We start from the raw sequence: 27,555 nt of genomic DNA, 5'->3' as shown, positions 1-27,555 counted from the left end.
GTTTAAAAGTAATAAAACATATATACAGTCATATATACATTAGGCTAACATACTCAACTGGTGCTTCTAACTAAGCCTACCCCAGTGTGCCTGACCTAAGCCTAACACGTGGAAGGGGAGTAAGGAAGTAGCTTTAAGTTAAGTTGGTTTTGCCAAGGTTTGTTTCAAGAATTCTCGTCTAAGGGTTTAGTCAACACCATACCTCTGAATAGAATGATGGAGGATTGGTATCTCCTTCAGGGGTCACTCTCGATATCCCAGTCACCCGCAAGGGTAGACCGGAAACGCCGGAGCTGGATTTCTCTGCACGAGAAAGGCAGCGGCTCTTTTCAGCGCGTCGAGGAAGGAGGGGGGACAGCGTCCGCGGGCAGCTGGAATCTGCTGGATGTCTTCGCAGAGGGACGGCTGTTCATCTCCTAAGCGTACTGCACCATCGTTCGCGCTTTAGCAGCGATAATGGTATCAGTAGCTTCACCACCAAGGGGACAGCAGGCTGCAGCGACAGAGTGCTAGCTTCACCAACACGGGGTCTTGCAGACAGCTCGTATCAGCAACAGTAGCTCATTGCTTAAGGCAACGTTGGTAATATTTATACCTGACAGGTGCCGGGTTTGACGCAAGTTTGCTGGACATAAGACGTCAATTAAAGATGTCACTAGGAAGTGATAGTTATCAGTTGCTCATTAGAGTTCCATTACTAATCAAAACAAAGCAAGCGGGGATTTCCAGGTTTGCTGAGTTTTTATCTTGTTGAAGAACTTGGAGTGTTAATCTAGGAATATCAGATAGTGACTTCTGCTCTGTCATTGCACTAATTGGTCGCAAAGGAAGTGGCAGAGAGCTATGCTGGAATGTGGCTCTGTTCGTGTGAGGCCAGAGATGACTTTTCTGAAAATCGCACTTGAACGGTTATGCCAATATAGGGAATAAATGGATTTATAGCCAAATAGGGGCATAAGGTCACAGTATCGATCAGGAACCTAGATAAACACATAACACCCACTCCACGTATTCATGTCCATCAAATTACTAAAACTAAAGCAATTAGATGCATGTGTAACATTGCCCTCCCCAAAATACACAAATGCATTCGAAATAGGCGTACTTGTAATACATGAAATTTAGGTACTGTACGTTTTTTGAAGCATAGTAATCATTCAAAAAATTATTGCATATGAAATCAATGAACGATTATGCAAAAAGAATTACACATGAAGTATCTCTGACAGAAGAAAGGCGAGATAAATCATCACATATAAATGCATTGTAATAACATGCGCTAGAGGCTGGTGTAATGTTGTTATGTCTCTAGATGTGTTTAAAAATAGAAGTTTTGAAGCTTCTGTTCTCTAAGAATAGTTTTTACATTAAGCAAAGAATTGTTTGTGCCAAAAAAAGATCAATATTAAAAAAAAATGTCCAATTCAAAAGAATTATTGCTTGAACGGGGAAATAGAGTTCCAACACTTTCTGCAGTTTTTGTTGATCAAAACTGAAGGCCGAATTCAGAGTTCATGAGAACGCTGTGAGTCGGAAAGTTCTCAAAAGTTATTGTTTCTGTATGGGTGAGAACATCGTATCAGACAGGCTCTCAAAGAATTGGTCTACAAAATCAGGTGACAGTTCAACCAAATTAGATAGCGCTGTAACTTGGCAGGTGTGAGAATGATTGCTGTCATCGTAGTCAGGTTCAGCAATGCTCACAGAAGGTCGTACCTGGGTGATGCTGCTTTTGTTGCTTGCTCCACTGTTACCACCTAGTCGTAGTACAGGAGTCTCAACGAATGCTGTCATCAGGATTGGTAGCCGCTGGGGACAACACAATGCGTGAGCCGTTATTGGACTGAGCAAAGTATCGACGTCCATTGGTACTGCTGATAGAAGTGAAAGACAGATGTCCAACACGCATTTATCGCCGCATAGCATACATCTTAGTACCGGTAAGATACAGTTCTGCCATATAGGTCTGAATGAAAGGAACCAGGTCATGTTTAGATCTCTCAGCCTGGCCAATCCAAGGACGTTAGTTATCCTGTCCCGGTAGCGCATTGCTAGGATTGTCTCTTCCATTCCCATGGGAGCTATGTCTGAGCCGAGGCTTGCCATAACGAAGCAGGAGTGTCAAAAATAAAATTCCTGCGACGAGTCCCAAAAATAATGGTATGCCGCCAAAAACAGAGTGTACAAAATTAGGAACGATTCCCAAAATTGCCTGGAAGGGTGTTAGAAGTCCCGTAAAGACTGTCTTAAATATGCCTGGGATGCTTGTGGCACTAGACATGTTAAGGAGTTGGCTCAACATTTCTACGAAATGCACGGGGCAATTTGTTGATAAAAGGTCATGAACTTCAGTAGCTGTCCTTGCAACTAGAAGATCATACGTCTCTTTTGATGACGTTATAGGCACTGTTGTCTGTAAAAGTACAGATTTCATTTTGCTTAATGTATCAATTCGTATGGAATAGAGATTCAGACGAGGCCAGATGGGAGTCACTGTGTCTGCAGGCCCACTCGGAAACAATGCTTGCATACAGCATTTGACCATGGATGTTACTTTCACTAGATAACTTTTCCCTGGCACGAGGCCACAACATCTGTGATCCGTTCTAAGAATGTAACTCCCGTTCGAAAGTTGCATAAAGAAGGGCTCTATCTGAGTTGCAGGTGTGACTAGCTGGTGGCATAAAAGGTTGTTTGAATTTCCATCACATGCTCCGTGTAAATTAATACCCTGACACAAAAGTATACCGCTTAGTGAATGTTTACAGTTGTCAAATTGTAACAGAAGGGGGGAGAGAGAGAGTCAGTGGATTCAGTCTCCCTATATGTATAAATAAACAAAGTGAAATCCACTCAAGGTGCTGGTGATCCCTAAAGTGATGGGGAGACACACAGTGTTGTTTAAATGCCCCTCACACACCAACAGGCCCCTTGGTGTCATGCTTCATCATCGGGGCCTTCGCACCCCTCTACGGGATGCGGCGTGCTACGACTCGCGGGTACGCAGGAGCACTTTGAAGTGAGCTATGTGTGGGGGTGTGTGTGTATATAACCAAGGTGTGAGTGAGGTGAGGTGAAAGAAGTGGAGAGTTAAAAAATACCTGGCACGTGGGAGAAAACAGGATTTTATTAATCCCCGGCTGGTATTGTTAAAAAGAAGTGCAGAGCGTGGTTAAGTAGATACGAGTTAAGGTATCGAAAACCACTGTGAAAGTGTCAACATGTTTCGGAGGTCACAGCCTCCTTCTTCAGGACAAGGGTTATGCACTTACCCTCCCCTTACTCACATGCAAAATGTAAAAGTGTTTCATTAAAAATTTACAAAATTACCACAATGTGTAATATTCCTAACAATGTTATTTAATGTTAGTGAATGTCGTTGCGCCCAGTTGGCGAGAGAACCTGCAAAAAGAAATGCATACATAAATACATGCCAGCAGATTCATGGAGAAGAAGAAAACCTTCTCTAAATATCACAAGGTCAAACCAAAAATTCTGGGACCCTTGTGATGAAAGAAAAAACACACAAATGGAGACAACTATACTGACACATACAAATACAAAACACAAAATTACTCTCTGCTCTGATGGAAAGAGAGCACATAATCATAAGGAGAAAGTCTTACTTAGAGTTCTAAAATGTAAAACCTCATGAGCCTAAGCGTATATTGGGGATCCCTCCTTCCTGCTCAGAAAGACCTAAAACAACATTGATGATCAGGGTTCAGTAGGAAAAAGGCAAGGTATTGAGTCTACCATACTTGTGGAAAAAGCTCGTCTATTGTCACCCATAAACTCACGGTTACTGCACTGGCCATTCGCCTGCCTTCCCTCAACGCGGCTCCGATGAAGTGAGCCTGTCTGGCGTCAGGGCCCTTAAATACACTGCCCCTCGTGATAAATAGTGATGGCTAATTAGTTGATGAGAGTCGGTATATGCCCAAATACGGAGAACGCCATCACTAGAGATCCGGTAATGCGCTCCTGTGGAACACTGCCGGCACGCATGCGCAGAGCCGCCTGTCTAATGCGCATGCGCGGTCTAACAACGCGATCGCGCATGCTCCGAGTGGGAGCGCTTACCACTGGGACCGCGGAGTAATGATATCTCCGACTGGGTTTTAAAACAAGTAGTACTCCTAGGCTAAGCTCGAAAAAGGAGGGGCAATGATTATGATGGGCAATGATTATGATTCCCAAATCGAGGAGACAGGGACTTAACTCGATATTAGTTATTGCGCAGTAATATGAATTATAAGTATGTATTGTGCAATAGTGCTCTAAATGAATTTCACAAAAGGAGGGGGCTTACATTATCCCTTAGATTTTAAAAACTGGAATGATCGATAACCGTCCACTGTAGTTCATTCACACAGTGTTGTTGTTCAATGAAGTGGGTTGACATTTTGGTGGTGAGTTTCATGCATCTGATGTAACAATTGCCACCTCACTAAAAAAAGCCTGAATTTGACTTTCTCAAATGGGACACAATGGGAGCAACGTATGTTCACAAATTGCAACAGCAAGAACGTTGTATATTTGATCACGTGCCCCTGTGGAAAAGAATACGTTGGTATGACAACAAGACCTGTTAAAATAAGAATCAACGAACACAAGAGTAACATCAGATGCATGAAACTCACCACCAAAATGTCAACCCACTTCATTGAACAACAACGCTGTGTGAATGAACTACAGTGGACGGTTATCGAACAATTACCTTCAGAGGTGGGTCTTTTGGAAAAAGAACAACGGTGGGTGTTCAGGTTAGGAACTGATGCAACGGGGCTGAATGACTCCATCCCGTGGAACCTCTTGAGATAATGATTGTCTCAAAACATCACTTTGGCATCATTGTCCGTAAAATGTCTTTAAAAACATCACCTTAGCTTCCTAGCCTTTGGTCTAGTAGGAAAGATTGCCATCACCTGTATATGTGCACATGACCACCCCGCTTGGCACTCCAGACTCATTGGTGCCCTATAGCTGAAACTCATTTGTATGCTAATTCATTCCAGTTTTTAAAATCTAAGGGATAATGTAAGCCCCCTCCTTTTGTGAAATTCATTTAGAGCACTATTGCACAATACATACTTATAATTCATATTACTGCGCAATAACTAATATCGAGTTAAGTCCCTGTCTCCTCGATTTGGGAATCATAATCATTGCCCATCATAATCATTGCCCCTCCTTTTTCGAGCTTAGCCTAGGAGTACTACTTGTTTTAAAACCCAGTCGGAGATATCATTTCTCCGCGGTCCCAGTGGTAAGCGCTCCCGCTCGGAGCATGCGCGATCGCGTTGTTAGACCGCGCATGCGCATTAGACAGGCGGCTCTGCGCATGCGTGCCGGCAGTGTTCCACGGGAGCGCATTACCGGATCTCCGGTGATGGCGTTCTCCGTATTTGGGCATATACGACTCTCATCAACTAATTAGCCATCACTAATTATCACGAGGGGCAGTGTATTTAAGGGCCCTGACGCCAGACAGGCTCACTTCATCGGAGCCGCGTTGAGGGAAGGCAGGCGAATGGCCAGTGCAGTAACCGTGAGTTTATGGGTGACAATAGACGAGCTTTTTCCACAAGTATGGTAGACTCAATACCTTGCCTTTTTCCTACTGAACCCTGAACATCAATGTTGTTTTAGGTCTTTCTGAGCAGGAAGGAGGGATCCCCAATATACGCTTAGGCTCATGAGGTTTTACATTTTAGAACTCTAAGTAAGACTTTCTCCTTATGATTATGTGCTCTCTTTCCATCAGAGCAGAGAGTAATTTTGTGTTTTGTATTTGTATGTGTCAGTATAGTTGTGTCCATTTGTGTGTTTTTTCTTTCATCACAAGGGTCCCAGCATTTTTGGTTTGACCTTGTGATATTTAGAGAAGGTTTTCTTCTTCTCCATGAATCTGCTGGCATGTATTTATGTATGCATTTCTTTTTGCAGGTTCTCTCGCCAACTGGGCGCAACGACATTCACTAACATTAAATAACATTGTTAGGAATATTACACATTGTGGTAATTTTGTAAATTTTTAATGAAACACTTTTACATTTTGCATGTGAGTAAGGGGAGGGTAAGTGCATAACCCTTGTCCTGAAGAAGGAGGCTGTGACCTCCGAAACATGTTGACACTTTCACAGTGGTTTTCGATACCTTAACTCGTATCTACTTAACCACGCTCTGCACTTCTTTTTAACAATACCAGCCGGGGATTAATAAAATCCTGTTTTCTCCCACGTGCCAGGTATTTTTTAACTCTCCACTTCTTTCACCTCACCTCACTCACACCTTGGTTATATACACCCCCACCCCCACACATAGCTCACTTCAAAGTGCTCCTGCGTACCCGCGAGTCGTAGCACGCCGCATCCCGTAGAGGGGTGCGAAGGCCCCGATGATGAAGCATGACACCAAGGGGCCTGTTGGTGTGTGAGGGGCATTTAAACAACACTGTGTGTCTCCCCATCACTTTAGGGATCACCAGCACCTTGAGTGGATTCCACTTTGTTTATTTATACATATAGGGAGACTGAATCCACTGACTCTCTCTCTCCCCCCTTCTGTTACAATTTGTGTATTGACAGCGCACAGCTGTGGGAGCCCCTTCCCATCTTTGTTTCCACTTTTGGACATACACAGACACACATACAAAACACTTTAGTCTCATAACCCTTCTGCTCTCCTCATCTAATAACATGGAGGACGAACATGGATTGACCTTTAGCGAAGACGACATCGACCGTATTCTGGCTGATGACAAACCCTTTGAAGGCCTTAGTAATAGTGACCCTGGCCCAGCTGTAGCAGATTGGGATGAATTAATGAATGTCCGGAAAACCCAAATTAGAACAGCCCTCCATGGCTTACTAATGAGAGAGTATTTACGAAGCAAGATGGCTCCTCAAGGCTTACTAGTCAAAACAGAACCGTTTATTTTCCAAGACGATCTCGTTTTTAAAAAGGCGTGGTCACTCATCTCGTGGCATTGTACCAGGGATTGGCTGGTACTCATATTTCAAACTGCTGCAAGAAAGTCAGTGGAATTAAAAGTTGAGATACAAAGACTAGAAGTACAGCTCAAAGCTTTCATTTCCCCTGCAGACTTAAAAAAAGGCCTTGAAGAGCTAAATCAACAAATGAAGGATTTTGAGGCAACCTTGAAACAAAGCAAGTTTAACAAATTCAAAAAAGATAAAGATCGCTTTACCCCTGAGAGAGCCTACCCCTACACCCGAGCTGACTACGTTATGAAAGACAATTCAAGTGACACTGACAGTGTCAACTCTGATAGCAGTAACTCAAGTAATAAGTCAGGTGGTTTTCAACAAAGAAAACAAAGGGGAGGATTCCGTCAACAAAGGGCCCAATTTCCACGCCAGCGTGGCTGGTGAGGTTTCCAAGGACCTCAATTTAACCCTTACCAACCGCCTTTCCAATTCCCACAGTATCAGTTTGTACCACCACAAATGGGACAAATGTACCCACAATGGGTTCCGGATCAAACCAATGCTCCCCAGAACCAACAGCCTTTTTTATCCTGGGGCCAAGGATCGCGCAGAGGGCGGAACAAGAAGGGCAACAATGTCAATTGGCAACCCGCAGAGGAGGCAGACCCACGGGTAGTAACGAGGAGCATGACGGCGAATCAGGCGTCATCGAGCAACAGGGGGACCTAGTTATCAACATAACTCCCTGGCCCCTCACTGATTTACAGAGGGAGGTACTAAATAAAGCTCTAGGATATGTCCCTACGAATAAACCAGACATTTTCTTATTGCATAAAGAAATGCAGGAGTTCATTAGAACTATTAAACTGCGGGCTTTTTTCAAAGATAAGGAGCCATCCACAGAGACCTCAGACACCGGCTTAAAACCAAGATCAACTTTTACACCATTAGATAATCAACTCCCGGTAGAGGTGCTGGCTTTCGAAAAAGCCATAATGCAAGAATTAAAATGTCTAGAAACTAAACAGAAGATTTTTCAGAACATGTCACGGATGGAAAATGAGGCCATTAATGAGTTGAGGATGAATAAAGACCTGATCATAAAACCCGCGGATAAGGGTGGGGCAATAGTTATCCAAACCACCTTAGCCTATGATAAAGAATGCAGGAGGCTTCTTTCTGACAATAGAAACTATCAGATCCTCACTGAAGATCCAACTGAATAACTGAGAGTTCAGATAGGAGGCATGGTGGAAGAGGCACTTGCCCATGACTGGATTACCAAAAAGGAGTCGGAGTTTCTGACACAAAAGAACCCACAAACTCCTTATTTTTACACTATACCCAAGGTGCACAAAAACCTTGACAATCCTCCTGGTCGCCCCATCGTTTCAGGCATCTCATCTATTCTGGAACCCCTGTCCAAGTTTGCGGATGCCTTTCTTAGACCAATTGTGCAGGCCACTGACAGATATCTGAAGGACACTAAGGCGGTACTCCAACTGCTGAAGAACCAGACATTCGACCCTAGCTCCCAGATGCTCCTCAGTCTTGATGTGGAGAGTCTCTATACGAGCCTCCCACACGAGGAGACCTTACAAATCATTGAGGAGGTACTACACTCAAAAAACTGGGAATACCACACCCCACGAATTGTAGTACTTGAATGTATCTCATTGGCCCTTACCAAAAATTTCTTTGAGTACGAAGGCACCCTCTTCTGGCAGAAACATGGGACCAGCATGGGCAGTACTTTTGCCCCGAGCTTGGCCGGACTATATGTCCATCACCTCGAGTCTACAAAAATTCTACACCCAGATAACCCATACAGGACGAGGATACGTACTTGGCGGAGATATATAGATGACATCTTGGTTATCTGGGAAGGAGACATGACCACGGTAACTGACTTTACCGTTTGGCTTAACAACCAGAATGCTTTCTTGAAATTTACCCATCAGGTGTCCAATCAAAATATGGTCTTCTTGGATTTAAACATTTATTATGAAGCAGGAACCCTAAAAACTGAAACACATTTCAAATCAACGGCCAGGAACTGCCTCCTCAGATTTGACAGCTTCCATCCACGTCATCTGAGGGAGAACCTTCCCTATGGACAGTTCCTGCGTCTCCGGCGGAACTGCAGTGACATTGCTAAATATAAATCTCAGGCAAAGGATCTTAGTATAAAACTAAGACAGAGGAAATACCCGGAACCTGTAATCAGAAAAGCATCAAAAAGGGCCAGGAACAATAACCGTGAGGCCCTCCTAGAGGATAATCCTCGTAGGGAGGAAGCCGAAAAAAGAACAGTATGTGTTACCACATACAGACCGGTAACCAACCAAGTGACCAAGTTGGTGAACAAACACTGGCGCACTCTAACGAGTAGTGGTCTATCTTTGGAGAAGCCTTTGTTTGCCCACAGAAGGGGCAGGAACTTGAGAGACATGCTTGTCCATACAAGACCGCCCCCCACGAAAAAGGATCAAACAAGACTTCAGGGCATACATGGTCACTATCCATGTGGTAACTGTAACAATTGCCACCTCACTAAAAAAAGCCTGAATTTGACTTTCTCAAATGGGACACAATGGGAGCAACGTATGTTCACAAATTGCAACAGCAAGAACGTTGTATATTTGATCACGTGCCCCTGTGGAAAAGAATACGTTGGTATGACAACAAGACCTGTTAAAATAAGAATCAACGAACACAAGAGTAACATCAGATGCATGAAACTCACCACCAAAATGTCAACCCACTTCATTGAACAACAACACTGTGTGAATGAACTACAGTGGACGGTTATCGAACAATTACCTTCAGAGGTGGGTCTTTTGGAAAAAGAACAACGGTGGGTGTTCAGGTTAGGAACTGATGCAACGGGGCTGAATGACTCCATCCCGTGGAACCTCTTGAGATAATGATTGTCTCAAAACATCACTTTGGCATCATTGTCCGTAAAATGTCTTTAAAAACATCAACTTAGCTTCCTAGCCTTTGGTCTAGTAGGACAGATTGCCATCACCTGTATATGTGCACATGACCACCCCGCTTGGCACTCAGACTCATTGGTGCCCTATAGCTGAAACTCATTTGTATGCTAATTCATTCCAGTTTTTAAAATCTAAGGGATAATGTAAGCCCCCTCCTTTTGTGAAATTCATTTAGAGCACTATTGCACAATACATACTTATAATTCATATTACTGCGCAATAACTAATATCGAGTTAAGTCCCTGTCTCCTCGATTTGGGAATCATAATCATTGCCCATCATAATCATTGCCCCTCCTTTTTCGAGCTTAGCCTAGGAGTACTACTTGTTTTAAAACCCAGTCGGAGATATCATTTCTCCGCGGTCCCAGTGGTAAGCGCTCCCGCTCGGAGCATGCGCGATCGCGTTGTTAGACCGCGCATGCGCATTAGACAGGCGGCTCTGCGCATGCGTGCCGGCAGTGTTCCACGGGAGCGCATTACGGGATCTCCGGTGATGGCGTTCTCCGTATTTGGGCATATACCGACTCTCATCAACTAATTAGCCATCACTAATTATCACGAGGGGCAGTGTATTTAAGGGCCCTGACGCCAGACAGGCTCACTTCATCGGAGCCGCGTTGAGGGAAGGCAGGCGAATGGCCAGTGCAGTAACCGTGAGTTTATGGGTGACAATAGACAAGCTTTTTCCACAAGTATGGTAGACTCAATACCTTGCCTTTTTCCTACTGAACCCTGATCATCAATGTTGTTTTAGGTCTTTCTGAGCAGGAAGGAGGGATCCCCAATATACGCTTAGGCTCATGAGGTTTTACATTTTAGAACTCTAAGTAAGACTTTCTCCTTATGATTATGTGCTCTCTTTCCATCAGAGCAGAGAGTAATTTTGTGTTTTGTATTTGTATGTGTCAGTATAGTTGTGTCCATTTGTGTGTTTTTTCTTTCATCCCAAGGGTCCCAGCATTTTTGGTTTGACCTTGTGATATTTAGAGAAGGTTTTCTTCTTCTCCATGAATCTGCTGGCATGTATTTATGTATGCATTTCTTTTTGCAGGTTCTCTCGCCAACTGGGCGCAACGACATTCACTAACATTAAATAACATTGTTAGGAATATTACACATTGTGGTAATTTTGTAAATTTTTAATGAAACACTTTTACATTTTGCATGTGAGTAAGGGGAGGGTAAGTGCATAACCCTTGTCCTGAAGAAGGAGGCTGTGACCTCCGAAACATGTTGACACTTTCACAGTGGTTTTCGATACCTTAACTCGTATCTACTTAACCACGCTCTGCACTTCTTTTTAACAATACCAGCCGGGGATTAATAAAATCCTGTTTTCTCCCACGTGCCAGGTATTTTTTAACTCTCCACTTCTTTCACCTCACCTCACTCACACCTTGGTTATATACACACACACCCCCACACATAGCTCACTTCAAAGTGCTCCTGCGTACCCGCGAGTCGTAGCACGCCGCATCCCGTAGAGGGGTGCGAAGGCCCCGATGATGAAGCATGACACCAAGGGGCCTGTTGGTGTGTGAGGGGCATTTAAACAACACTGTGTGTCTCCCCATCACTTTAGGGATCACCAGCACCTTGAGTGGATTCCACTTTGTTCATGTTTACAGTTGTCACCACTAAGAAATACATTTTTGTCGCTGTCACTATAGCAAGAATGAGTGTATGGTAATTTCCATTCAGATTTTACATATCCTTTACCCAATTGTTCATACTGGCCAGTAGGTATGTATTCAAGGCACTTTTTAAATCGGAAAGTTGTTATCGGAATTGTGATAATTCCGGGTATTATCCATTCAATGACAGGACTCTCTGACATTGTCAATGGTAATCTCTCAAGTTTTTCGCTGCTCAGGATTGTATAGTCTGCTCCTTTCTGTGCCAAACTGATCTGTTTATCAGTAAGGTTCAAAATGGAAAATAATGACGTTGTGTTGATTAAACGCCAAGGCACATAGCCTGAACGAAGATTTTGCAGCGTCCAGCCTAATTCTATAATAGAACGCAATTGAGACTGGCCATGTTGTAACATTAGCAAATCTCTGTCTATCACATCAAAGGCAGAGGATACAATATTGTCCAACGAATATATTCTGGAAGACAGAGTCATTAACCCATTGTCTACCACAGAAAGTGATTTTTCCAAATTAATACGATCAATTTCTCGTATTTTCTCAGCAGTTTCAATTTGCTTTACTTTCCAAGCCTCGTTGTAAGCAGCATAGATACTGGTCGCTATAAAACGCTTTTGACGCTGTTTGCGTGGTCCAAGAATGAAATCGCGCAAATCAGCACCATCTTTTAGTAAAGACAAGTGTTGCTTAATTTCAGCCAGTGTGGATGAAGTTAGCCATTCAAGGCAGAGTTTCCCTACACTGTATGTTGTTATAATCCCTGGATGTTGTCTCTGGGAGTATCTTGAGTCTAATCTGGTCATTTTTAACCCCTCTGTTTTATTCAGGAATCTATCTTGACAGCTATTTGTGTCTGTAGGCCAGATTAACCATTTTTTCCAATCAGGATGTGTTTTGTTGAAATGTAAAATTTGTGACACGTCTAACTCAATATCTGCGGTTGCATTCTCAGGTATTGGCTTTGGTATAGACGGTGTTTTAAGGTCTTTGATCTTAGCTAGGCCAAGACAAGATGTTTGGTGTATTGTGTCATTTAAAAACAACATTTGTTCTGGTATCATGCAGGTCCTAAATAGTGCTTCAATGCCTTGCACCTGCCAATCTTTTGTACCCCAAATTGTTTTCTTTTCAATATTATTTTTCCAATAATCAAAACTAAAAGGTCATCATTTTGTCATAAAATGCTTCTGAATATATCAATTTAGAATTTGTCAGCATTGTTTTCATTCCTGTTTTATCTAACAGTTTGTAATAAAACGTTTCTGCATCACTGGTGTTAAACCCTGAGAAGTATTTGAATTTCTCAAAAGATGCTTTAGAACTGCTTTTAGGTGGTGTAGAACAATGTTCCCATTGATTATACATAAAAACATTTCTAGGCTGTGCAGATTTATGCAAGTAATGATCCCCATAGTGGGTGTAACAGAATAGCTGCTCATAACTAGATGAACCTTGTAAATAATCATGATCTGTGAATCTAGCTGACATTACTAAATCAGACATCATGTCATTAATACTGTTAAAGTCCCAATCATCAGAGAATGTGTTATGTGTTTATCTAGGTTCCTGATCGATACTGTGACCTTATGCCCCTATTCGGCTATAAATCCATTTATTCCCTATATTGGCATAACCGTTCAAGTGCGATTTTCAGAAAAGTCATCTCTGGCCTCACACGAACAGAGCCACATTCCAGCATAGCTCTCTGCCACTTCCTTTGCGACCAATTAGTGCAATGACAGAGCAGAAGTCACTATCTGATATTCCTAGATTAACACTCCGAGTTCTTCAACAAGATAAAAACTCAGCAAACCTGGAAATCCCCGCTTGCTTTGTTTTGATTAGTAATGGAACTCTAATGAGCAACTGATAACTATCACTTCCTAGTGACATCTTTAATTGACGTCTTATGTCCAGCAAACTTGCGTCAAACCCGGCACCTGTCAGGTATAAATATTACCAACGTTGCCTTAAGCAATGAGCTACTGTTGCTGATACTAGCTGTCTGCAAGACCTCGTGTTGGTGAAGCTAGAACCCTGTCGCTGCAGCCTGCTGTCCCCTTGGTGGTGAAGCTGCTGATACCATTATCGCTGCTAAAGCGCGAACGATGGTGCAGTACGCTTGGGAGCTGAACAGCCGTCCCTCTGCGAAGACATCCAGCAGATTCCAGCTGCCCGCGGACGCTGTCCCCCCTCCTTCCTCGACGCGCTGAAGAGAGCCGCTGCCTTTCTCGTGCAGAGAAATCCAGCTCCGGCGTTTCCGGTCTGCCCTCGCGGGTGACTGGGATATCGAGAGTGACCCCTGAAGGAGATACCAATCCTCCATCATTCTATTCAGAGGTATGGTGTTGACTAAACCCTTAGATGAGAATTCTTGAAACAAACCTTGGCAAAACCAACTTAACTTACAGCTACTTACTTACTCCCCTTCCACGTGTTAGGCTTAGGTCAGGCACACTGGGGTAGGCTTAGTTAGAAGCATAAGTTGAGTATGTTAGCCTAATGTATATATGACTGTATATATGTTTTATTACTTTTAAACCATTGTATGGCTAAGAAACCATATCAATGCTTTTACAGTTCTATTTCGCAATCCTTATCTTACTGTACGTACTTTTTATCATAACAAGTCTTGCAATTGTGGCAATACATTTCTCTTGTACGAGAAGAAAGACTGTTCAATAAATGTTAACCCTTTATTGACAAACGCCCGTCTCTCTATTCTCTACATCTCGTGAAAGTAAACTGCACTAGACTGACTGAGTGAAATACATGTCTATTGTTTCACACGACCCTAGAGATTGACTCTTGATCTGAGGAGCAAAGTTGTCATGTTGCATGGTTGTTGGAAAACTGAATCCCTTCTTGTCTGTGCCAGGGAAGCTGATCACTTCCTATGCAGAGAAGAAAGTTTCCAGTGACCTCTGAGCTAGTTGGTAACACACCCAATTAAGTTTAGCATAGTCAGTGGAGGCCTGGAATATCCGCAGTTCCACGTCGATACTACTGTTTATGTTATTCCAATGCGCAGGGCCTAGTGGGAAACTAGGAACTACACTACAAATGTACTTGGTGTCACAAAGTCACTTAAGGAAACCTTTAGTTGATGAGGATACTTCAGGATTTCGACCGGACCATATATCTCATAGTCTGTTTTCTCCCATACTACCCCACCAGGTATTGGAATTGCTGTGACATTTACTGTAGACAGTTCTCTTTTCTTCACGTGGGATGATCTGTGTGGTTTCAGGACTAGGTTGATGTTCTGACTTGCTGTGTCCATTCAATTGTAATAAACTTTCCTAAAATTAAAACTAAAATTAGGCATAGTAGGAGTATGAATACCCCTGAAATAATCCAATGCTCAATCAACGGTGAATCCAGATATAATTCTTTGATTTGTTGAAGGAGTCCTGTTGTATTTTCTTTAGAATACTTTTTTGTTTCTGGCATCACTTCGGGGTCGTTTTGATCTTCAGAGAAGTTGTCGAAGTTGATGAAATAACCAGAGGCAGTTCTGTCAATTGATGGGATTGTTCTTTCAATCTGTCTCTCGGTAGCACTTTCTGATGCCACATTATTGTAGACTGGTGTTGTTTCTTGACGAACTGTTTCAATCTGTGTTTCAAGAGGCACGAGTTCCATGGCATTATTGCATAGTCCTTCATTGTGCACTGCAGGCTGATCGAATGTGATTAGTCTTTCAGTTTGAACCTCTTGGATTGTTGCAAGTTTGGGTATTCTGTTGTTTCTTGGGAGTCCACTGGGCCTACTGTTGATTATAGGCCACATGCTTGTGGTTTTACCAGGTCGATGGACACAACTCTGTTCTCCTTTTTACCAGCAAGGGGCGGTAGCACAACTGATCTTGTTCCGGTGACTGCCAAGACAGGTACTGCTTTTCTGTAAGAAGGCCCAAATTCCTTCTTAACCGCGATCTTTTCTCTGACTAGATCCCCAATCTTTGGAATCCAGACAGGCCTTGCTGGGGCTGTTGCTGGTGGTGCCTCGTCAGTGGTACTTGGCTGTTGCTTTAACTTTATGTTGCTTAATGATTTTCTTGTTTCATTCAGTTCCTGTAAAACAGCCAAACGATCCTTTACATCAAAGTGCGTTGTTTCTTCTTGTACCACTGACATCTGACTATCGAGGTCCTGAATACGCATTCTAATTCCGAACAATAGTTCGTATGGGCTGAAACCTTTTAGAGAATTTCTTGGCATGTTGTTAAGACTGGTCTGGACACTTATTAAATGTTTGACCCACCCAGCGCCTGAACCTAATACCTTCGCTGTTATAGATTGCTTTATGTCCCGGTTTTTTCTTTCTACCACACTATTCCCTTCGGGGTGCGACGGACAAGAATACCGCAACCCAATTCCCATGCTAGCCATGGCCTCCTTATAAGCTCGAGAGCTGAAAGCAGGACCCTGGTCAGAATGGAACGTGGTAATTGCGTATGTGACGATAAAGACTCGCAAATCTTTTATAACCGTTCTAGCGTCAGCCGAGTGCTGGAGGCCTCATTTTTTAAGTGCTTTTAGTCTTAATGGTGTACACTGGGACGCGCTTCTCTTCTTTGATTGCGCAGATAGACCGCCTTATGCTGTCTAGCAGGGATCCTGAAACTACACTGGCCTGTTCATTACTGCGATCTCTGTTGCAGTTTTCACAATTTTGAGCAAAACATTGAATATCTATGCTCATTCCTGGCCACCAGTACTCTGATTGTAATTCTTTCAAAGAGGCTTTGATTGTTTGGTGTCTCAGACCCAACCCCATGTGTGCTTCCAGTAAGAGGAAGCCCCTCCTGCTCCTGTTTGGAATTACTCTGTCCCCCACTCCAGGGATTCGAGCAAAAGGAACGGAGTTTGCATCGATTATGTATGCATAATTGAGTGGATAGTTCACGGGTAGTGCTGCACAGTCGCCTTTTACGGTCGTTTTTACTGCCAGCATGGTTTCCCCGTCTATGTATTTATCTGTACGCTTTTTTGTGGCTACGGAAGCCGGTTTAGTTGCTTCCGCTTTGGCTGTATTAGCCAATGAATTCCCTGCAACGTGAACGCCATCACGTTGAAGACTCTGTGCGTGAATCACGTGAGTCTTTTGTAGTTCTTTGTGTAAAAGAGCTACTTGTTTCCAGAGCATTTTATGCTTTATTGTGGCACCTGTGTCATCTTTGTAGTCGTTTTTGATCCAACTCTGCAGCTTATTGTTGTAAGAGTTGACGCAAAAATGAGAATCGCACACGATAAGTGTCGGGAATTCACGTTCTGCATTTTCGAGCACCATCTTTAAAGATCTGATTTCAGTTCTCTGAACCGAACAGTTTCTTACAGATTCAGTTTTTGTTACTTTCGGTCTGAATTTACCGCACAGCCAACGACCTTTAATAATCACACATGCTGCATTGTAGGATTTGCTCTCTACATTAAAATGCTGTACAAAGCTATATGTATAGATTATACAGGCGTATTGTGGGAGAGGCAGAATTTCGATTGGCAGAGGATATTCTTCTTCATATTCTAAATCATTCAGTTCTTCAAATTGCGGGGCGAAATAGTATTTCACATCTTCCGCTCCTAGAGAATCTATATACTGTATCCATTTCGGATCCAGTGACACTGTAGGCATGTTTACTGGGCTGAATAGCGCCTCGAAGGCGGATTCCGCTGTGAGGATATTAATCCGTTTGCCGTGTGCTAGTTCTCGTTCATTTGCTAATGCTATTTGCACTGCTTTCACAGTTCTTTCTGTGTGACTGAATGTTTTTTCTGCTTGTGTGTACAAGTGAGATTTAATTGAAATTGGTACCTTTTTTCCCTCATTAGAGGTTAGGTATGTAAATCCGCATCTTCCTGGGATGACTCGGATTACAAGATCACGTGTGTTGTCACGTGTATCTAATTTTGTTTTTGCTAACATGTCTGTTTGCAGTGATCTCAAAATTTCTGTGTGTTTTTGAGTCCAATTGATTTGTTTAAAATCAGGTTTAATTAGTTCGTAGAGAGGTTTAACCCTCTCTGCGTAATTTAGGATGTAAGTTCTTCCGAAATTCAGAAAACCTAGAATGGATTGTAAATTCTTCAGCGTTTTTGGAGCTTGGAGTACAGCGCACTTCTCTAAGAAGTTGTCCGCTAGGCTTTTCCCTTCACTTGATAATTCGTACCCTAAAAACAGTACTGTCAGATGGGCAATTCGAGACTTTTAAAAGTTGAATTTGTAACCCTCTGCTGCGAACCCAAGTATAATGGTGTTCACTCTTTTCAAATGAGTATCCAAGTCGTCGTCTGTGAGATAGATATCATCTACGTAAGATAATGCCTCTTCATCATAGATTTGTAGTAACTCTGTTACCCTAGCTGAGAATAGTCCTGGGCTGTTCTTGAACCCCTGTGGGAGTCGACAGAATTTTTTCTGTGACCCAAATGCGGAGAAAGCGGTCAAATATCTGCTTCCCGGTGCAATGTTTTGACAAAAGAAACCATTAGATATGTCTAATGTCGTTTTATATTTTTTCCTAACTATGTTATTCATTAGGGCTGCACTATGCGAGTTTTGTACTGCAAAAGTTTTGCAACATGTATTAAGATGTCTGTAGTCCAAAACTAGACGATATGAATTGTCTGGCTTGGAGACAGGAAACAAAGGATTGTTCATTTGAGAGGTGCATGTTTCAATCACCCCCTGGTACTCAAGTTGATCTAAGATTTCCCTGACCTGTTTTTTAGCTTCTTGCTTTATGGGATACTGCCGCTGGGCAGTTGGTTCACTTTTTAATTGGATTTTGTGAGGAGGAGAATCCTCATCCCATCCTACATGATTTTTATACAATGCCGGAGCCTGGGCTACTGCCCATTTCCTTGCATATGTATATTTTTTGTGAATCGGAATGTGATTCGAGAAGGCAGGCATAATCACTTCTTCGCCACGAGGGCACTCCCTGACAAACTCTGGGGGCCAATCTTTTTCAGCTAACAGAATATCGTAGCCTTTTGAGAGCTTATCCCAAAATAGACCCTTAATTTTCCTAGTCTTATCACCCTCTATACGCAATGTTATTTCGTATATTTTATGGGGCTCGCTAAGTCTGGCGTCGGCAGTTTCAACTTGAATGTATTAATTCGTGTCCACTGTCTCCAGATGACTCATCAAGATCTTGCGCGCTATACTGATTTCTGCTGCACTGTCCAACATTGTCAATGCCCACTCCCCGTTTTTCAACTGTGTCCTCAGTATTCTCGGCATGGTTGATTACTCTAATACTGGCTACCTTCTTTTTGGGAAATTGAGATGTCTTATTTTGAGCAGGTTCCTTGTCTTTGGACTTGGTGTGCTCTCCTGGGTCTGACCGTCCTCTTCTTTCCGAATTCTGTGGAAGAGATCGAGAGGGACGTGTATCAATACTTTGATATCTATCAGGTTTTTTCAGATTATCCCTATTTCTAAGGTTATATCTTTTCTCAGAGGGCTCCCTCTGGGGAGACTGGCGTTCTCGAGTCGGAGTTCTTTCCCACCGTCGAGGAGACCTTCCTCTGGACTGGAAAACTTTTTCCTTGGGAGTGGTTTGTTTATTTCCATCCCAGCTCTTTTTAGGAGTGTTTAAATTATTTTTAATAAATAATTTTTCAGGATTTTCGAGCAGTTGGGGCTTTACCGGTTTCCCACCCAAGCTGTCTCTACCTAATTCTTCATAGCACTTTTCTATGATTTTTGCAAGCTCAACAGGATCTTTTATATCTGTTTCCCTCAACTTCTGGCGGATCGCCACAGATGCTGCTTCTCCTTTAATGTTGGCTAATAATATAGCCGAGACCTGCTTGAAGTCTTTCAGTAATTTCATACCTAGATTTAAAGCGGGCTCTGGACCGAATTCATTTTGAATCTGTTTTAGCAGTTCTGGTATTACCGCCATAGACGGGACACCGTGTGTTTTTGTGTAAATGGAAGCAAAGACTGTACCCCAAGTGTCGCAGTCCTCCACGTGTGGTGCGATTCCCATAGGAAGGCAGATGGTCAAGATTCTGTGTTTCTCAATAGGGGTAGTATCAGGAAATACTGCCTCTATTTGAGTGATTTTCTGTGCTAACCAGAAAGGAATTTGTTCCCGTTTTACGGGTGTTTTACCAAGACATTACTGTATGTTCTGTGGTGTAATGTTATTTGTGTTCCCCTGATGAGGGGTCAGCTGTGGTGTATTAACAGCTGGTTGGACTGTTGCAGTCCGCATTACATATTGGACTAATTGCCTATGTATTTTAATTAGTGTTTTGAGCTGTACTAACAGCTCTTCCTTAGACATTTTTACAATGTCAGGATGTGGTGAGTAGCTGACTAGAACCGGCCACGTGGCTCCTTGTCTACCTAGTGCACCGAGCCTGGTAATGTGATCATTGTGTTTTAGGGCGCCATTAAACCAGAGCAGGTGCTCTTGAAATTTAAGTGGAATTTCAATCTCCTCGAAAGGAGCGTACTCTTCCGGAGGTTTCTCTATTTTGTAATAGTGAAACTCTTTTGTTCTAGCGTTTACCGCTGGAAAATTTATCCATGAATAGAATACCTCTGTCTGCCGATACTCGTGAGCCTCTATCACGAAGATTACTGTACCACCTTGTGGTGTCAGTCCGTTTTCTATAAGTTTTAAAGTTATAGATCTTCTTAAGTGGACCGGGATGATAATAGCATCCGGGTCTGTGTGTTCGGGACCTTGCTGAGTCGCATCTACTGCGGCCCCAGAGGTTCCGTTATTTTCTGGCATTGTAAAAATGCAAGGTTTGCAGAGTAGGTCTCCAAGGAGACAAAGATTAGGTGCACAATATTTTGGAACACTGTATCCTTCAACGTTGAATAAACCGGAGCTTTACATAGGAATCTCTTCCTACTAAGGTCGGGCGGATTTTAACCTTTCACCCACTCCAGACGTCTATTGGAGTATTTACGGGAGAAAGGGGGCTGTGTGAAATATGCACGACTGAGTTACTCTAACGTCTTGCGTTAGTTTATCGCCTTACCAAACGTTGGGCGCCATGTAGTGTAGTTCCTAGTTTCCCACTAGGCCCTGCGCATTGGAATAACATAAACAGTAGTATTGACGTGGAACTGCGTATATTCCAGGCCTCCACTGACTATGCTAAACTTAATTGGGTTGTGTTACCAACTAGCTCAGAGGTCACTGGAAACTTTCTTCTCTGCATAGGAAGTGATCAGCTTCCTTGGCACAGACAAGAAGGGATTCAGCTTTCCAACAACCGTGCAACATGACAACTTTGCTCCTCAGATCAAGAGTCAATCTCTAGGGTCGTGTGAAACAATAGACATGTATTTCACTCAGTCAGTCTAGTGCACTTTACTTTCACGAGATGTAGAGAATAGAGAGACGGGCGTTTGTCAATAAAGGGTTAACATTTATTGAACAGTCTTTCTTCTCGTACAAGAGAAATGTATTGCCACAATTGCAAGACTTGTTATGATAAAAAGTACGTACAGTAAGATAAGGATTGCGAAATAGAACTGTAAAAGCATTGATATGGTTTCTTAGCCATACAATGGTTTAAAAGTAATAAAACATATATACAGTCATATATACATTAGGCTAACATACTCAACTGGTGCTTCTAACTAAGCCTACCCCAGTGTGCCTGACCTAAGCCTAACACGTGGAAGGGGAGTAAGGAAGTAGCTTTAAGTTAAGTTGGTTTTGCCAAGGTTTGTTTCAAGAATTCTCGTCTAAGGGTTTAGTCAACACCATACCTCTGAATAGAATGATGGAGGATTGGTATCTCCTTCAGGGGTCACTCTCGATATCCCAGTCACCCGCAAGGGTAGACCGGAAACGCCGGAGCTGGATTTCTCTGCACGAGAAAGGCAGCAGCTCTCTTCAGCGCGTCGAGGAAGGAGGGGGGACAGCGTCCGCGGGCAGCTGGTCTCTGCTGGATGTCTTCGCAGAGGGACGGCTGTTCAGCTCCTAAGCGTACTGCACCATCGTTCGCGCTTTAGCAGCGATAATGGTATCAGTAGCTTCACCACCAAGGGGACAGCAGGCTGCAGCGACAGAGTGCTAGCTTCACCAACACGGGGTCTTGCAGACAGCTCGTATCAGCAACAGTAGCTCATTGCTTAAGGCAACGTTGGTAATATTTATACCTGACAGGTGCCGGGTTTGACGCAAGTTTGCTGGACATAAGACGTCAATTAAAGATGTCACTAGGAAGTGATAGTTATCAGTTGCTCATTAGAGTTCCATTACTAATCAAAACAAAGCAAGCGGGGATTTCCAGGTTTGCTGAGTTTTTATCTTGTTGAAGAACTCGGAGTGTTAATCTAGGAATATCAGATAGTGACTTCTGCTCTGTCATTGCACTAATTGGTCGCAAAGGAAGTGGCAGAGAGCTATGCTGGAATGTGGCTCTGTTCGTGTGAGGCCAGAGATGACTTTTCTGAAAATCGCACTTGAACGGTCCATCACCTGTTGTGTTTGCATATTCCGCCCTAAGTGCGCTGGGGATGCCCAGACGTGGGTCCCAGGCACTCCACACCACTGGAGTCAAGCTAGCCGGGCTGATGAGAGGTGTTACCTCGAAACCGGTCCGGTCCTCGGATGCTTGATTCCGTTCTGGGAAGGACATGGCTTTTGTAGTTCGGACTGGACTGTTCCCATGGGGCACAGGGTCAGAGCTGATTTGCATATCACCATTGTCTAACCCAGGGTGGTGTGGAGTGCAAAAAAACGATGGATTTGGGCCCAGATCTTTGGACTGGGGTGAGTGTGTGACATTGATCCACATTCGGTCCATCACCTGTTGTGTTTGCATATTCCACCCTAAGTGCGCTGGGGATGCCCAGACGTGGGTCCCAGGCACTCCACACCACTGGAGTCAAGCTAGCCGGGCTGATGAGAGGTGTTACCTCGAAACCGGTCCGGTCCTCGGATGCTTGATTCCGTTCTGGGAAGGACATGGCTTTTGTAGTTCGGACTGTACTGTTCCCATGGAGCACAGGGTCAAAGCTGATTTGCATATCGCCATTGTCTAACCCAGGGTGGTGTGGAGTGCAAAAAAACGATGGATTTGGGCCCAGATCTTTGGACTGGGGTGAGTGTGTGACATTGATCCGCATTCGGTCCATCACCTGTTGTGTTTGCATATTCCGCCCTAAGTGCGCTGGGGATGCCCAGACGTGGGTCCCAGGCACTCCACACCACTGGAGTCAAGCTAGCCGGGCTGATGAGAGGTGTTACCTCGAAACCGGTCCGGTCCTCAGATGCTTGATTCCGTTCTGGGAAGGACATGGCTTTTGTAGTTCGGACTGGACTGTTCCCATGGGCACAGGGTCAGAGCTGATTTGCATATCGCCATTGTCTAACCCAGGGTGGTGTGGAGTGCAAAAAAACGATGGATTTGGGCCCAGATCTTTGGACTGGGGTGAGTGTGTGACATTGATCCACATTCGGTCCATCACCTGTTGTGTTTGCATATTCCACCCTAAGTGCGCTGGGGATGCCCAGACGTGGGTCCCAGGCACTCCACACCACTGGAGTCAAGCTAGCCGGGCTGATGAGAGGTGTTACCTTGAAACCGGTCCGGTCCTCGGATGCTTGATTCCGTTCTGGGAAGGACATGGCTTTTGTAGTTCGGACTGGACTGTTCCCATGGGGCACAGGGTCAGAGCTGATTTGCATATCGCCATTGTCTAACCCAGGGTGGTGTGGAGTGCAAAAAAACGATGGATTTGGGCCCAGATCTTTGGACTGGGGTGAGTGTGTGACATTGATCCACATTCGGTCCATCACCTGTTGTGTTTGCATATTCCGCCCTAAGTGCGCTGGGGATGCCCAGACGTGGGTCCCAGGCACTCCACACCACTGGAGTCAAGCTAGCCGGGCTGATGAGAGGTGTTACCTCGAAACCGGTCCGGTCCTCGGATGCTTGATTCCGTTCTGGGACGGACACGGCTTTTGTAGTTCGGACTGGACTGTTCCCATGGGGCACAGGGTCAGAGCTGATTTGCATATCGCCATTGTCTAACCCAGGGTGGTGTGGAGTGCAAAAAAACGATGGATTTGGGTCCAGATCTTTGGACTGGGGTGAGTGTGTGACATTGATCCACATTCGGTCCATCACCTGTTGTGTTTGCATATTCCGCCCTAAGTGCGCTGGGGATGCCCAGACGTGGGTCCCAGGCACTCCACACCACTGGAGTCAAGCTAGCCGGGCTGATGAGAGGTGTTACCTCGAAACCGGTCCGGTCCTCGGATGCTTGATTCCGTTCTGGGAAGGACATGGCTTTTGTAGTTCTGACTGGACTGTTCCCATGGGGCACAGGGTCAGAGCTGATTTGCGTATCGCCATTGTCTAACCCAGGGTGGTGTGGAGTGCAAAAAAACGATGGATTTGGGCCCAGATCTTTGGACTGGGGTGAGTGTGTGACATTGATCCACATTCGGTCCATTACCTGTTGTGTTTGCATATTCCGCCCTAAGTGCGCTGGGGATGCCCAGACGTGGGTCCCAGGCACTCCACACCACTGGAGTCAAGCTAGCCGGGCTGATGAGAGGTGTTACCTCGAAACCGGTCCGGTCCTCGGATGCTTGATTCCGTTCTGGGAAGGACATGGCTTTTGTAGTTCGGACTGGACTGTTCCCATGGGGCACAGGGTCAGAGCTGATTTGCATATTGCCATTGTCTACCCCAGGGTGGTGTGGAGTGCAAAAAAACGATGGATTTGGGCCCAGATCTTTGGACTGGGGTGAGTGTGTGACATTGATCCACATTCGGTCCATCACCTGTTGTGTTTGCATTTTCCGCCCTAAGTGCGCTGGGGATGCCCAGACGTGGGTCCCAGGCACTCCACACCACTGGAGTCAAGCTAGCCGGGCTGATGAGAGGTGTTACCTCGAAACCGGTCCGGTCCTCGGATGCTTGATTCCGTTCTGGGAAGGACATGGCTTTTGTAGTTCGGACTGGACTGTTCCCATGGGGCACAGGGTCAGAGCTGATTTGCATATCGCCATTGTCTAACCCAGGGTGGTGTGGAGTGCAAAAAAACGATGGATTTGGGCCCAGATCTTTGGACTGGGGTGAGTGTGTGACATTGATCCACATTCGGTCCATCGCCTGTTGTGTTTGCATATTCCGCCCTAAGTCTGCTGGGGATGCCCAGACGTGGGTCCCAGGCCCTCCACACCACTGGAGTCAAGCTAGCCGGGCTGATGAGAGGTGTTAACTCGAAACCGGTCCGGTCCTCGGATGCTTTATTCCGTTCTGGGAAGGACATGGCTTTTGTAGTTCGGACTGGACTGTTCCCATGGGGCACAGGGTCAGAGCTGATTTGCATATCGGCATTGTCTAACCCAGGGTGGTGTGGAGTGCAAAAAAACGATGGATTTGGGCCCAGATCTTTGGACTGGGGTGAGTGTGTGACATTGATCCACATTCGGTCCATCACCTGTTCTGTTTGCATATTCCGCCCTAAGTGCGCTGGGGATGCCCAGACGTGGGTCCCAGGCACTCCACACCACTGGAGTCAAGCTAGCCGGGCTGATGAGAGGTGTTACCTCGAAACTGGTCCGGTCCTCGGATGCTTGATTCCGTTCTGGGAAGGACATGGCTTTTGTAGTTCGGACTGGACTGTTCCCATGGGGCACAGGGTCAGAGCTGATTTGCATATCGCCATTGTCTAACCCAGGGTGGTGTGGAGTGCAAAAAAACGATGGATTTGGGCCCAGATCTTTGGACTGGGGTGAGTGTGTGACATTGATCCACATTCGGTCCATCACCTGTTGTGTTTGCATATTCCGCCCTAAGTGCGCTGGGGATGCCCAGACGTGGGTACCAGGCACTCCACACCACTGGAGTCAAGCTAGCCGGGCTGATGAGAGGTGTTACCTCGAAACTGGTCCGGTCCTCGGATGCTTGATTCCGTTCTGGGAAGGACATGGCTTTTGTAGTTCGGACTGGACTGTTCCCATGGGGCACAGGGTCAGAGCTGGTTTGCATATCGCCATTGTCTAACCCAGGGTGGTGTGGAGTGCAAAAAAACGATGGATTTGGGCCCAGATCTTTGGACTGGGGTGAGTGTGTGACATTGATCCACATTCGGTCCATCACCTGTTGTGTTTGCATATTCCGCCCTAAGTGCGCTGGGGATGCCCAGACGTGGGTCCCAGGCACTCCACACCACTGGAGTCAAGCTAGCCGGGCTGATGAGAGGTGTTACCTCGAAACCGGTCCGGTCCTCGGATGCTTGATTTCCTTTTCTGGGAAGGACATGGCTTTTGTAGTTCGGACTGGACTGTTCCCATGGGGCACAGGGTCAGAGCTGATTTGCATATCGCCATTGTCTAACCCAGGGTGGTGTGGAGTGCAAAAAAACGATGGATTTGGGCCCAGATCTTTGGACTGGGGTGAGTGTGTGACATTGATCCACATTCGGTCCATCACCTGTTGTGTTTGCATATTCCGCCCTAAGTGCGCTGGGGATGCCCAGACGTGGGTCCCAGGCACTCAACACCACTGGAGTCAAGCTAGCCGGGCTGATGAGAGGTGTTAACTCGAAACCGGTCCGGTCCTCGGATGCTTGATTCCGTTCTGGGAAGGACATGGCTTTTGTAGTTCGGACTGGACTGTTCCCATGGGGCACAGGGTCAGAGCTGATTTGCATATCGCCATTGTCTAACCCAGAGTGGTGTGGAGTGCAAAAAAACGATGGATTTGGGCCCAGATCTTTGGACTGGGGTGAGTGTGTGACATTGATCCACATTCGGTCCATCACCTGTTTTGTTTGCATATTCCGCCCTAAGTGCGCTGGGGATGCCCAGACGTGGGTCCCAGGCACTCCACACCACTGGAGTCAAGCTAGCCGGGCTGATGAGAGGTGTTACCTCGAAACCGGTCCGGTCCTCGGATGCTTGATTCCGTTCTGGGAAGGACATGGCTTTTGTAGTTCGGACTGGACTGTTCCCATGGGGCACAGGGTCAGAGCTGATTTGCATATCGCCATTGTCTAACCCAGGGTGGTGTGGAGTGCAAAAATACAATGGATTTGGGCCCAGATCTTTGGACTGGGGTGAGTGTGTGACATTGATCCACATTCGGTCCATCACCTGTTGTGTTTGCATATTCCGCCCTAAGTGCGCTGGGGATGCCCAGACTTGGGTCCCAGGCACTCAACACCACTGGAGTCAAGCTAGCCGGGCTGATGAGAGGTGTTAACTCGAAACCGGTCCGGTCCTCGGATGCTTGATTCCGTTCTGGGAAGGACATGGCTTTTGTAGTTCGGACTGGACTGTTCCCATGGGGCACAGGGTCAGAGCTGATTTGCATATCGCCATTGTCTAACCCAGAGTGGTGTGGAGTGCAAAAAAACGATGGATTTGGGCCCAGATCTTTGGACTGGGGTGAGTGTGTGACATTGATCCACATTCGGTCCATCACCTGTTTTGTTTGCATATTCCGCCCTAAGTGCGCTGGGGATGCCCAGACGTGGGTCCCAGGCACTCCACACCACTGGAGTCAAGCTAGCCGGGCTGATGAGAGGTGTTACCTCGAAACCGGTCCGGTCCTCGGATGCTTGATTCCGTTCTGGGAAGGACATGGCTTTTGTAGTTCGGACTGGACTGTTCCCATGGGGCACAGGGTCAGAGCTGATTTGCATATCGCCATTGTCTAACCCAGGGTGGTGTGGAGTGCAAAAAAACGATGGATTTGGGCCCAGATCTTTGGACTGATGTGAGTGTGTGACATTGATCCACATTCGGTCCATCACCTGTTGTGTTTGCATATTCCGCCCTAAGTGCGCTGGGGATGCCCAGACGTGGGTCCCAGGCACTCCACACCTCTGGAGTCAAGCTAGCCGGGCTGATGAGAGGTGTTACCTCGAAACCGTTCCGGTCCTCGGATGCTTGATTCCGTTCTGGGAAGGACATGGCTTTTGTAGTTCGGACTGGACT

This window comes from Lissotriton vulgaris, chromosome 4_1 (assembly GCF_964263255.1).
Source record: "Lissotriton vulgaris chromosome 4_1, aLisVul1.2, whole genome shotgun sequence".
Classification (NCBI taxonomy): domain Eukaryota; kingdom Metazoa; phylum Chordata; class Amphibia; order Caudata; family Salamandridae; genus Lissotriton; species Lissotriton vulgaris.
The sequence above is the reverse complement of the archived record's forward strand: the minus strand, read 5'-3'. Positions refer to the sequence as shown.